The following is a 14,213-nucleotide window of genomic DNA, read 5'->3' as shown; positions in this document are numbered from 1 at the left end:
CGATCACTGCAAAACTAATGTTTCTTGTTCTTAGCTAATTTCCGGCTGATTTCGGTGACGAATATTCAATTGGTCACCACCATTAGATTTACTAACCTCCATTCTACAAAACTCCTCTTACCTTGACTTCTGGTAACTCATCGAAAGCTAGCTAAGAAAGTGAAGGGTATTTTGGGCATTAACGGAATATAAACCTTCGGAGGAAAAGTGGTATTTTAAAATTTTTTGGGTGGAAAAGGGTTATTAAGACAAACCTTGGGTGGGAAAAAGTCGTTTACTCTTCCTTGGACTCTGAACACTTAATATTTCTGGTTTGCCACTCTTATTCCAAGTAATTAATAATGAATCAGAAAGAGAAGCTAATTAAGGTTTTCATATCTAATCCCTAAATTAATTATTACTTGTTTCCTAATGACATATTATTGGTGAAAGAGGGTTGCTTGTATTTCTTCAAGTCTTCGCCCCTTAGTCTATGATATATGCTTCAATGAATCTATTATTCTAATTCGTCAGACAAATTAGAATTTGTAGCAGGATTAGCCAGCCATCTAGGGGATTCGGGAATGAAGAATACGCTAACTACTTACACCAAGCATGGAACAATAGCTGAAATTTTTAAGAATCTATTCTTATAATTAAATTCTGTAAGTACCTAAATCAATTAATACTTTAAAGAGCAATAAAAAATTACCGAAAAGAGGCAAGGCGTGCCGTACTCCTTTATGTTAAGTGAAAGATCTGAAACAGCAATTTTCGTATAGTCTCAGCTTTTTACAAATATGCTTGATCTGTTGGATTGATAAACTCTTAGTTTTTTATTATGTTCTTTTGAAACCGGAAATCAAGCGAGATAAGTTACTAACCTCTGACATTATGAGCCATGGTATTCCTGCAAGTCCTAGCCCAAATGATCCGCTATAGACCTAATTGCAGAATCAATTACTTCCACATACGCTTAACCAATTCAGAATATGATTCCTACTCTTCAGTATCAGGAATTGGATGCAAAATGAACAACTGTATTGACCATGCTTGGATTACTAGTTTCGACATAAGAAAACTGAGCAATGGTATTTGAGTGCAAATTTAGAGAAAATTTATGTGTCCATGTCTTACCATTATCCAACAAACACTAGAACCGGCGTGACTTTTTTCCATAGCTGTGGTCCTGATCACGTTAAAACATGATTTTACTGGAAATTCCAGGAAGTGAAGTTGACGAACAATACCAAAAGACAAGTGTCCTGGAACAAACAAAATTTTAGGAAGGAACCTGCAATGAGAATGACACCCCAGCGAGTAAGCTGCCTATGACGTTCCCACAGAAGAACTCTGCAGCAGTATATAATCAGCAAAGGCTTTACATTCAAGAACACCCAGTAGGGAAAAAAAAACATTATAGCCTTTCACCAGTAGACGGTTCCCTTCCGGATTTATCCATTAATAGTATACCAAGTATGGTCATAGGAATCTGTATGAGGAAATTTTCCAGTGTCTTAGCAATACATAATGAAGAAACCAATACTGAAATACACACTTATTCTTGCATTACCTGAACATAGCCATTGCTGTAATCCCAACTTAGCTGAAAAACCTGGCATAAACTAAACTTTTAATTTGATATTCTTGCCTTTATTATATCATGTTCATACTTTGTATCATAAATAGGAAAAGAAAATTTTCTACCTGCGCTTCAAATAAGACTCGAATAAAGTTCAATTCCATTAACACCTCAAATTGTTGCATTAACATCAGCGCAACTCCAACCTAAAATTTCAAATAATCCAACGAAAGGTCAGAAAGTCATGACATGGCCACAGGGAGAAATAGAATCTGGTTGAAAGGGTCACCATGAGTGAACGAGCATATATCCGCTGGACAAGTCTAGGATTCTGTCTTCAGGGAGTTGTTTAAGGTTCTCTAGTAGTCCTGAATTGTCCATGGTTAATCATACCTTTCGAAATGCATATGCCCAGAAAGTTGGAATTGACAAATTCTTGTCTTCTTTAGTAAGAGTTTGAATGTTACTGTAATCTCAGTTGCTTCCTCAGATATGTTGGCACTCTCTCCTCTAAGGCGCTGTAAGACAGCTTCGCAGTCTTTCTCTCGACCAATCTTACCTGCATATATATTCATAATTTGAGTAACCCAGGAAGGATTTGTTTTCCTATCTCATGATTTATCAGAAAAATCAAGCTGTTCTTGAATGATCTTAATTTATTATTACAATCGGTTATTTTCTCATAAGCAACCTGAGAACATATTCACAACATGGTTACATATATAAACGTTCTCAGAAGAATTTTGAGTCATCGACTCACCAGCCATCTCGGAGACTCCGAATATAAGTAAACCAACAAGCTGTACTAGACATGGAATTATTCCTGCAAATGTAATTATGTAGTTTGACTTTTAATGTTGCATAGAGCTGCAATCTGACTGAAATCATACACCTCAAATAGACTGAATTTACCTATAAGGGCCAATGTACGCCAGGTGACAGCAGTTCCAATAAAATATGTCATTGCTGAGCCGAGAGTTATCATGAACTGTAAAATGAAAAACAGTACACAGATAAGCAAGGGGCATGCTTTTAGTACAGATTTAAAGGTCTCTCTTTACCTGATGAACACTTGAAAATCCCCCTAAGGTTTTTGGCGTTATTTCTGCTATATATACAGGTACCTTTGTGGAAATGGAAGCACAAATATAATTGATAAGTGAGAGGAAATTAAGATCAATGCAGCTTCTCACTGTAAATTACCACATAAGAGAGGAGCCCGATACCGCATCCTATGAGTAGTCTTCCAACGTCCAGCAGCCACATTCTTTTCAACAAGCATCCATTGAACCATTAATATTCTAAATTATGAGAAGCTATACACCACATATTTTACCAGTGAAGGAAACTAGTTAAGTTCTTTGTGACATTTTCATAAACTTAGATGAAAAACCATCAAGAAAGATAAGAAACAAAACACCTTGGAGCAAATATTGAAAGCCACCCTATGGCAGAACAGTTCTGAAATCCCCATTGCCTGTTAGTTGTGTACAAAAATAATTGTGAAAATTTAAAAGAAAATAATGTTTGACTGAATTTCATACAGGCTGAGAATATGGATTAGAGTATAAAAAACTTACACCTCTTCGACCGATCATTTCCGACGTCTTTCCACTTATTATTGCACCTATCAGGGCTCCAACCGTCATAATTGAGCCAAAGAGAGCGTACTGCATATTGGGAACATAAAGCAGCATTCATCTCTCTCAAACTATAAGCATTAGAATGCTAATGAAGACTGTTAGTGTTAAATGTAATAAAAGCATGAATTCATTATGTTTCCTGACTGTGCTCTCTATAAATTTTTTCTTTAATAAATTTCTTCCTACAGTTGAGGATTTACTAAAAAAAAAAAAAAAAAAAGTAAAGAAGAAAATGTACCTCGGATTCAGAGAGGTCTAGGTCATCCCTGATTCCAATCTCTGCGGGTGAATAATATCCTAACTGAAACAGAATTAATGTTTTAAAAATGTAAATTAAATCAGTTAAAAACATCCTAAATTAACTGAATTTTGATACACTTACACACATTCCAAACACATAGGAACCACAAACAGCAATGAAAGTGCTGAACAACGATAAAAAGTGGCAGAACTTTCACTTTCAGCTTCACCATCAACATCTGCTAACAGGTGACTGTTAATGTTTCCATTTCTAAGCTTTCTTCCCCATATTTTATTTTTTAAAGATAATAACAGACAAAGAGACTGAAAGGAAAAATAAGTCAATTTTTATCAAATAATACAAGACAACAGGAGACTGAAATGGAAAATAAGTCAACAACACTATATATAGCTGGTAGGTTCATGGGTTATACCATATTTCTTTCTCTACTTTACTCTGAAACCCAGCTGTGAACCGTCAGTCAACTCTACTATTTATGTGGACCATCAATTATAGGCCACAGCATGTATGTAATTACTCGTTCAATATGATTGTAGTTTTAAAATGAACATCAATAAGATCAGAGGACCTTTGTTTTTCATGCCGACATGATCTATTACCCAAATATGAGATTAAAAAGAACACAAAAGCAGTGGAAGGTATTGCAGGACTTCGGTCCTGCAAACAATTTTAGTTGTGTACCATATTACATTCCGATGAAGGTAAGGTTATTGGAATGTTGAAATTTCAGAGCTTTACTATGGTTCACATAACTGTGTTTTTGTGTGGCAACTAGTATCCACCAAATCATCTCAACACTTGGCCCGGGAACTTCTTCGGTTGACTCATTGTGTGAGTTTTTTTTTTTTAGGTTTTTTGGTAAATTGTTCGTCGAAGAATTACGTAATGTTCTGAACGAGGAACAAGATTACCACTTGCAACAAAAGCAAGATCCTAATTTATCATCTTGCTGAAAATGGTTTCATTGTGCTTGTATTTCTTCCAGAGTTCGCCCCTTGGTTTCTGGTACTAGCTTTGCCACAAACAGGACAGTTAAGCCGCAGATGGTTGAGAATATGAAGAATGTCCTGGTAAATCATGAAAGAAAATGATGTGAATGATATCGAATATGACAGTTTGATCTTAGCTATAAGTCAAGTGTGGAAAACTAATGTTTCAGCATTACCACTGAGCTCCAATTCATTAGAAAGTTGAAAGCATAGGATATAATCCAAGACCCTAACCAGCTAACCAATGTCACAGGCTTCCAGCTGAGCCTTTCATGTTTATGGATACCTGAAACATTAGAAGTTCATCTGTGATATCAAACTCCATTCGGAATATCCAACCGAATGAAGCAAAGTTCAAATGGACTTCAGTTTACCGCGATTAACCCAAGGTATGCCTCCCATGCCAGTGAGAAAGATCCTGTGAATACCTAATTTCACAATCAAACAGATCATTACAAAGAGATCGTGTCAGCCGTCAATGCCATGAATTTAGCTTCCAAGTGAATCTCATTACCAGCACTCCAACAAGTGCCAAAAAAGGAGTTACATCCTTCCATTGTTGGAGATCCTGCAGACAAGATTTATATTTTAATTAAGATATATAAATTGACAGAGCAAAGTATAAATAAGTACTCTTAACTTTATGACCTGCAAAAAATGATAATGCAGTGAGGAAGCAACCAAGCATGTTCCTGCTGCAACACCTGCAAATATTAGCAGATTTCAGCAGACCTTTAGACTGACTGTATCACAAACTTGGAAAGACATTCTTGAGCTTTCTGACCAGCAAAGTGGTCTTCGTCCGGATTTGTCCATCAATCCCCCAGCTTGTCATTGGAACCTACAGAAGCCAATTTTGAAATGTCTCATTTCCTATGAGCAGAGTGCAACAATTGAATTTCAGTAAAGAGTCAATTTACCTGAACCACAACCATAGCTATCATCCCAACACTACCGAAAACCCTGAATAACATCAGAGGAGTGCATTCACTTTCTCTTTTCCTTTTAACCAGTTAATCGTAGGAATCATCTATAACGTGTGTTGACATACCAGCTGATATGAAAATAGCACTTGCATAAAATGCAACGCCATTGACTCCTCCAAATTGTTGTAGTACCATCAAGCCAACACCAACCTTATTACAATTTTGAGTGGTACACCAAGATAGATAGCTAATAGAAAAAATTGATCCAGCAACAACACACCACACAATTGAGTTAAGAAGCTCACAATGAGGGAGAGCATATTTCCATTGGAATACTCAAAAATGCTACCTTCAGAAAGCCTTTGAAGGGTTTCGGTGTAATCCTGTAAAACATGCAACCATTAAATTTTCTTGTTTGTACAGAAAAAAATATTTATTAGAAATCAGAGTGGCAGTCTCTCTCCATGTAAAAATGTTTAAACTTACTCTAATCTCTTCTGCCTCATCGGAAATATCAGAATTTGCTCCCCTAAGGCGCTGCAGGGCAGCTTCACATTCTTTTGCTTTACCATCTTTGCCTGCAAATCGTCACATCTCTTTTAAGCATTGCACCGTGAGAAAATGAAATTTACATATTTCTTCTAAGTTTAGTTGTATGTTCAATAAGCCTATCAGATTTCAAAGCCTTTAGGCCATGGATTGACCAACATAACTCACCAGCCATCTTGGTGATTCTGGGATAGAATAGACCGAGAAGTTGAATAGACTGGAATAGTACCTGAAATGAAATTAATAAGACTCCACTGTTACAGAACTGCCTCAAAATCAAACTGAACATCAAACAGCACCAAAATTACCAATCAGGCTAAAATCCGCCAGTTCAGGAAAGCTCCATGAGATATGTCATTGACACACCACACATATCATCAACTGCATACAGTAAAAGAGTTACATAAGGGACTATTTCATAAAGACTTAGAAATTAATGATGTTTGGACTTACCTGATGGACTGTCGTAAACCCTCCTCAAGATTTTTAGGTGTGATTTCAGCAATATAATTGGAACCTGTCAATAGGACTCAGAATAATTTTATCTGCACCTGAATGTGTAATAAAACATGAACCAGAACATTCTGACCACTTACCACATAAGAATGAGGCCCATCCCATATCCTACCACAGTCTTCCAGTCTAGCCACCAATCAACCTTTTAACAAACACTGAACTTTTAGTATATGCAAATTAGAATAAATTATAAAAATATGGCAATTATAAAGCAAAACAGAACAATGAAACCTAGATTGGGAAGGTGGTAAGATAGAATCCAAATTGGTACCTTTGAGAATCCTATCCCACCACCCAATATGCAAATATCTCAGCGACGCCCATTGTCTACTTAACAGGACATCCAAATTTGAGAGAAATCAGATATTTGATAGAAAAAAAGAACTGAAATTCTACAAAATGGCTGGAAATAGTCATGGATTGTGGAAATACTTACACCTCTTCGACCAATGTAATCAGCTATCTTCCCACTCATTATTGCCACCTAGCATTGCTCCAATCGTCAATATTGACCCGAAAGTAAATACTGTTGTGATCAGAATGTAAAAACAGAGGAAAATCAAAAGCAATTCTAGAAATAAAAAAAGAGACTAAAGTTCATAGTTCTGCTAACTTGTGCAACAGAGAGACCCAGATCATTTGTTATTCCAGATTCAGCAGGTGATGAATATCCCACCTCAAATCACAATAACAATTTGTAACCCCAAAATGCAATATCATACTACTTACCTAACTATGTGAGTACCTTATCCCTGAAATTAGGCTGATTTTCATTTTTGACTAATGAAAGTGCCAAAGATTGTCTGTTGCTTAAAGTATAACCTACCTTCATTGACATCCACCACAAGACTAAATGTGTTACATATCAACATGTTTTTCCGCTACCCTTGTTATAATCATGAAGATGATCTTTTGACTTTTTTTAACAGAACTTGAGCCATAAGATCAAGACACAGACGTATAAACTTACAGCAGAACCAAAAACATAAGAACCGCAGACGGCAACAAAGGTGCTGAGCACAACCACACTTGTGGCTGAAGAACTTCCACTCTCATCACTGCCACCATCACCACCATGGCTGCCACCACTGTCTCCAAGGATCTCAGACTTCTCTTCAAGCAGAGAAGTGGATAACCCGCTTCAGTTATGCTTTCTTTGTCCATCTCCTATGCTACCGACAGATTACAACCAACTAAGACTATAGTATTGGTTCTTGTGAAATAATATTAATTTGAGATTAAGAACAAGAAGACAGAGAAATAGTTAAGTAAAAGACAAAAGGCAGAAAATTTATGTATAGGCCCCACTTTTGTCCGTCTTATGTATTTTCCTTGTGCGTTAATCTGTGATCTGATAGATACAACTCATTACCTTAAAAAATGACAATTTCTTAGGAGTCACCATCGTCACTACTAATTCAGAATGTCGGGATAATATTTAAAGATACTGTAGAAGATACACTACTGGCTGCTAGTGAAGTTTCCTTTCTTGGAACGACTAGGATGCTGAGTCAATGAGATGTTGATAAAATCACAAGGATGCTGACCTTTTTTAGATAACTATAAGATATATTTTTTTTTCTTTGGAAGCTCATGAATGAGAGCATATAATTTCATCAAAAAGGACCCAAACAGACAAAATATTATACTTTTTAAGCAGATGGTTTTCAAGTATTTGCAAGTATAATGTTTGAATATCATAATAAATTACTTAGAATTATGATAGCTTCAAAATATGAATTGTAGAGAGATGACTATAGCGCAGTAAAACACTGTATTCCATTTTGGAAAAAGAAAGGCACTGCTTTCCAATTTGTTAATTTTGCATTACAAAAGTGAACCATAAAAAAACTCTTAGAAGAAAGTTCATCACACATTCATGTGATTCAATGATGATACATAATTATTCAACTCAAACATGTTATTTACTAAATTTCTAATATCAAAAGTGGTTTCTCAGTCTGTAAAATGTGTATTGATGCTTGTAGTTCTTCTAATGTTCGCCCCTTAGTTTCTGGTACAAGAAATGCTGTGAACAGACTGCTGGGCCAAAGCCCGCGAATATAGAAAATGCTCCTGTGAGAGTAACCAATGCATGCTTGTATAAGCATAAAAGAGAGCAAGACGATAGAGAATAAGGATTTGGAGAGGGGGGTTGGTTTCAGATACCCCTGTGCTCCAAAGTCCATCATAAAATTAAAAGTGAATGAACACCCAAGAGCTTGACCAGTTGAGTACAGTTGCTAGGCTTCCCGCCGTGCCCTTGATGTTTATAGGAATATCTGGAAATGAAAGCTCAACATCTCTTTATCTACTGCAGTTAATATATTGCTGAAAAACATATAGGGCTTCGTTGGTCACATACCTCGGACAATACAACCCATGGTAGTCCTGCCATGCCTATTGAGTAACCTACACGAAACCCTGATTGCACACATATATAACTCACTTTAATAATTTGAAATTCTCAAGTAAATAGAATGGAATAACATTTGTGAGAATTCCTTTCTCCTTCTAAACTAGTAATGCATTCAGGAGGAAATGAAAAAAATGTTATGACAAGTTTCAATAAGACGGTTTTGAGTTACAGGGAATTACCATTATGCCAATAACACCAGCCTGGAGTGATCCCTTTCCAATGATTAAGGTCCTGCACAAATGATTGTGAATTTGTTAAAAGAAGTGTTAAAGAGGAGTAGCATATGGTTAAAACTTCTGTTCCAGGACAAACCTGCATGCAGAATGCCAACCCTATGATGAAACACCTTATGCACATTCCGATAGTAGATGCCTGCAAGAATAAAAGAATTCCCCAAAAATTTTCTGAATTAATCAATTCCAAAACAAGATTTCTTGCGTTGAGCCATACCATAAGAAGTGGTCTTCTTCCGATTTATCAATGAGAAGTACAGATAAAGCGACAGAGGGGAGCTGCAAAAGACTTCCTATGAGTCTCATGTCACTAATAGCAAAATCTTACATAAATTTCTGAACCCAGTACCTGAATGAAGCCTTGATATAGTCCCAAACGTACTTGAAAGTCTGTCATAAACAAAATCTCATATAAACATGTCCTTTAATATTATTGGTCATGAAATCATTGGTTATATGAAAAAGTAAAAGAAGAATATGGAAAGAAGCTAGTCTACCAGCATCTTCAAAAATGGAGCTAGCATAACAAATTGCGTTCGTCCCTCCTAACTGTTGAATATCAACAGCCCAACTCCAACCTGAACCATCAAATTATACATGTAAAATCAAAGATGATTAACTACACATAAGGGGCTTGTTTGCAACTTCAAATGTAAATACTCACAACAAGTGAATAAGCATATCTTCGCTGGAACAGGTTAAAGACACTAGCTTCTGAATCCCTCTCAAAGGTTTCGGTATAATACTGACAAAAACGATCCTCATTTCTCTTTTTATGCTAGGAGTATTAAAACTTCAAAATTTTTTTTCCTCTCATTAGTTGAACATAGATAAGTTGGAAACTTACTCTGTGGTCATCAGCTTCTTGAGAAACATCAGCATACTTTCCCCTAAGACGCTGTAGTTTAGCTTCTAATTCGTTCTCTCTGCCAATCTTTGCCTGCACACAGTCTTAAGCATCAATTGAATTGTTTAAACAAGTTCTGTGAAGAATGTTTAAAGAAAAAAAAAGTACAAAGTCCTGAATTGGACTCACCAGCCATCTAGGAGACTCTGGAATGAAGAATAAAACAACTTGCAAAGACCTGGAACCGCTCCTGAAAATTAATCAGAGCAAAAGATAAAATTCATTCAGAGATACCTTTAAAACTGATTTAAGCAATAGAAGGCAATAAGAATCTACCAATCAGAGCCAAGGTCCGCCAGGAAACAACAGTTCCAGATAATACATGAGTGAAAGGCCAAAAGCTATCATAAACTGCAGACTTGACAATGAAGATGCTCATAAATAATTAATGGAATCAATACAAATCTTTAATGGTTCAATTATACCTGATTAGCTGCTGTAAATCCCCCCGGATATTCTTTGGAGTTATTTCTGCAATTGTATACGATGCCTGTCTTGTGGCAGTGATACCATTCTGTCATACACATTTCTATTTTAAATTAAGCAACTATGGATTTGTTCAGACACCTACCACATAACGATAAGCCCATTCCGACCCCAACGACAGTCTTCCAAGATCCAGTGACCAAGCGTCCTTTCAAATATGACATTTTGCTGGTATATATTAGTACACAATACTAAGTAGCTTAACATTTAACTCCAACTCAGAAAAAAGTTTTGCCTCTACAATCTATATTGATTAACTAATAACTCATGTAAGCAACCAAATAAAGCATAATTGTGGGAAGGTGAGAAGGAAAAGAGAAGTAACCTTTGAGAATGCTATCAAAAGCCATCCAACAATGAAGAAAAATTCCGAAGCCACATAGCCGCCCATAATTTGATTGAATACCATTACTATTTCAAAGTTGAAAATGATTTTATTCTGCATTTAGAGAGCAACAGAAAACTTACACCTCTTCGACCAATGAGGTCTGCTACCTTCCCATTTATTAATGAACCTATTACTCCTCCAACTGTGAGTTGAGCCGAAAACTGAGAACTGCATGATTGAAAAAGAGACGGAAGTTATGACCATGCAATTACAGAAGGATGAATCAAATGATGTCAATGTTTCCTTGAACTTTCATCTTATTTCAGGTTATTTATAGTTTAACCCAAGGTAGGTCTTATCTCTTACATTTTGCCTATATTTTAATCTGTGTAGTCATATTGTGACACTAATCTGACACTACATATCCATAAGAACACAGCTGCACTTGAATTATGTAAATCGCAATCATATATGGATGTATGTGTTAATATGAAATTGAGTTTGGTCAAGAGCGAAGAACACTTACTGCTGCCACTGAAGGCCAAGGCTTCCATGATTCCAGACTCACAGGTGATGAATATCCTGACTGCATATATAAAATTTGCCTTTAAGGAAGCAATCATAATATTGAGACATGAGAGCAAAGATTTCAAAAGGCGAAATGTATGATAGATTTCATTGACATTTTATATTTAGAAAATGATAACACATGTACTAATGATCAAATTTTTTGGCACCTTTTCAGTCGTATATGCATGTCAGCTTTTTTGATATAAATTTTCAATATTCAAAACTGAGTAAGAAAATGTATTTATTGTCTATTTTTTTACACATTTTTTTCTAGTGGGATTTAGAGGATTACGATTACCATGTACTGTCCTACTTACCTCATTTAGTAGGACTCAACTCAAGTAGTACTCTTGATTTGTCCTATTAGAAAGAATTGGAAGGATAACACATTATGATGATTGTAATTTTCCGAGTCCCTAAAAAGAGTAGACAGGGGCTATTACATCTATGTGTCACAGCCATTGGCATTTGGCGGATCTGGCCTAAACCTTTGGGTCAGCTGCATCACAATCCTTCCAATAGACAGGCCCACCCCCTTCAATTTTGGCCTTGGTATTGAGTCCATTGTCTCCATGCTACTGTACTATCACATATTCCCTATAAATCAAGAAGCCATGACCACTGAAGTGCTCTAAATTATCATTATCAGTAAGGTCATCCCACTAACGTATCTCTTCCCAACCTAACATTATATAAGAATAAGAACTAAACAAGTAGTTACTTACCACCAACCAAAAGAAAATCTTTCACTAGACATTTCAGACGAAAGAACTTCCCAATTTATTCTGGTTTTTTTTGCCTGAAAATGTTGCATTATTGGCGCTGCTACTGTTAAAGAAAGCTAAAATAACAAAAAAACAGATATATATATATTATATATAATATATATATATATATATATATATATATAGTGTATTAATTACTTAACAACACCCAGAACAAATGAACCGCAGATAGCGACCAAGGTCTGAGAATAACAGCGTTGTAGCAGAAGAATCACCTTGTGTATGCCACTGCCGCAGTCACTGCCACTGCCATTGCCGAGGCTGTGAGAATAGGCCTTGGTTCAGAAGTGAAGACCTTGGTAGGAGTAGTCCCTCCTCCACCTCTCTCTCTCTCCATGTTTTGTTTTCTTGAAAAGAAAGCTAGAGGAGCGTTGCAATTAAAAAACATGTTAATGGTAGAAGTTTTGAAAGATATCAAATAGGTCAGGTAGAGAGTTTGGTGAGAAACTGACAGAGATAGAGAACTGTCATGACTTACAGGTGTTCTAAAGGCTCATTGTAAAGATGGTTGTTAGTTGACTGATTTTTTATTAGTTAGCGATAATATCTTTACAGTCCCCTAACTTTTAGACTATTTCCACCACTACTCGTATTTTAAGATTATCGCTGGTTTCCTCTACTATTGCATACCTCACCCATACAAATATTGACTTAAATTTTGTCACATATCCATGAAGCATGGATTCACACCAAATGTCATTCTTTTTAGGTTGACTTTATTTATAATTTTTTCATTGTAATAGTATATAAGCTTACTTTTTATTCAGATTAGGGATTTGATTTTGCTCCATACTTTGTAACCCGCACTTGTGCGTAGAAAAATAATACAAGAATATGTGACGTAGGATTTGCACCTAACATCCAAGTCACTTTAAAAATATCTTTCTTGTACTATTGCTTGATTTCTTATTTATCCATTGATCTAACATTAAAATCACGGTTTTTATATAAACTCTCGTAATTCTACACAAGATCCTACATACTTCTCATTAGTGCAAATTACAACATCGCACAACTTTAATCTCAAAAATTTGTTGGATTGTGATGGACCTATAAAAAAAAAAAAATAGCATCTAATTTTAAGTCATTTTAAACTTAATTTTAATTAATAAATTATTTCACTGAAATTTTTCTACTTTAACAAACACTTCCATAGTTTGGAAATATTGTTGAGTGAAGGTCAATGTTTAGTGATACTTATAGTTGTAGAGGATGTTAAAGATAATTTCCAAACTATTGGGGTGTTTAAGGGGGCCAACATGTTTTCATACATATAATGTATGACTTCGGTTGGAGCATGTGGAGAATTTTTTATGTGCTAGTTGTGTCTTGAAAACGTGCCTGGTAGTGGTGGCTTTACTAAATCATTCATGGGAGACAATATCTGCCATTTCTAATCAATCATTATTTTGAAAAGGTAATGACATTTTCGCAACCAAGGTTTTGCAAAATCCTAGTTGATATCCTTGATTGAATTTATTTTAGATATCTATCCTTAAACTAACACCGTTAGTTTACTGTATAATGTTTAGAAACGGAGTGAAGTTAGCAAGTGAAATATAAGGTTTGTAGAAGAGGTTGTATAGATTCTAACTGTGGTCTCGGAGTGATTTTGGACTTAGAATCGGCCAGAAAAAGCCAAAAACTGCCGACTTGAACATTGCTAAAGTGAGTCACTTTTTGATAAAATGCCCATCTTCTACCAAAGAAGCGTCAACGCATTTTAGCATGTTAATGTGCGTCTACTATAATAAAATGTTGGTAATCTGTTAAATAAAGGAAATGACATTACTTTAAGGTGAGAATTTTGTAAATGCAATCAAGGGTATCAACTGGGGATTTCGCTAAACATCGGGTGGGAATATGTCATTTGCTATAGTACTATTTAGAAAAGGTATAGTTATATAGTTTAATGTCTACCAAAGAAAAAGTTGTAAGATCTCCTGTCTAAACTTTTACACCTAAATAATGTTGATTTTAGTTATCGGATGCATTTTCATCCATTGCAATTTTGCAATGAAGCTCTTTGGAGTGATTAT

General features: G+C 35.7%; 1 long non-coding RNA gene and 2 pseudogenes across 1 annotated transcript; all 3 read right to left on the bottom strand.

Annotated features, from left to right (window-relative positions):
* Nucleotides 1–2,350: 2,350 nt before the first annotated feature.
* On the bottom strand, nt 2,351–2,643 carry LOC116119785. The gene is made up of 3 exons (XR_004126447.1): nt 2,623–2,643; nt 2,474–2,549; nt 2,351–2,384 (listed from the first exon to the last, which is right to left on the bottom strand). It is a non-coding gene; the product is annotated as an uncharacterized LOC116119785 (long non-coding RNA).
* Nucleotides 2,644–4,427: 1,784 nt separating this feature from the next.
* Nucleotides 4,428–8,830, bottom strand: LOC116119799 (annotated as a pseudogene).
* Nucleotides 8,831–9,030: 200 nt separating this feature from the next.
* LOC116119798 lies at nt 9,031–12,511 on the bottom strand (annotated as a pseudogene).
* Nucleotides 12,512–14,213: the final 1,702 nt, after the last annotated feature.

This window comes from Pistacia vera, unplaced genomic scaffold (genome assembly GCF_008641045.1).
Source record: "Pistacia vera cultivar Batoury unplaced genomic scaffold, PisVer_v2 Contig906, whole genome shotgun sequence".
In the NCBI taxonomy this organism is placed as follows: domain Eukaryota; kingdom Viridiplantae; phylum Streptophyta; class Magnoliopsida; order Sapindales; family Anacardiaceae; genus Pistacia; species Pistacia vera.
The sequence above is the reverse complement of the archived record's forward strand: the minus strand, read 5'-3'. Positions and strand labels throughout refer to the sequence as shown.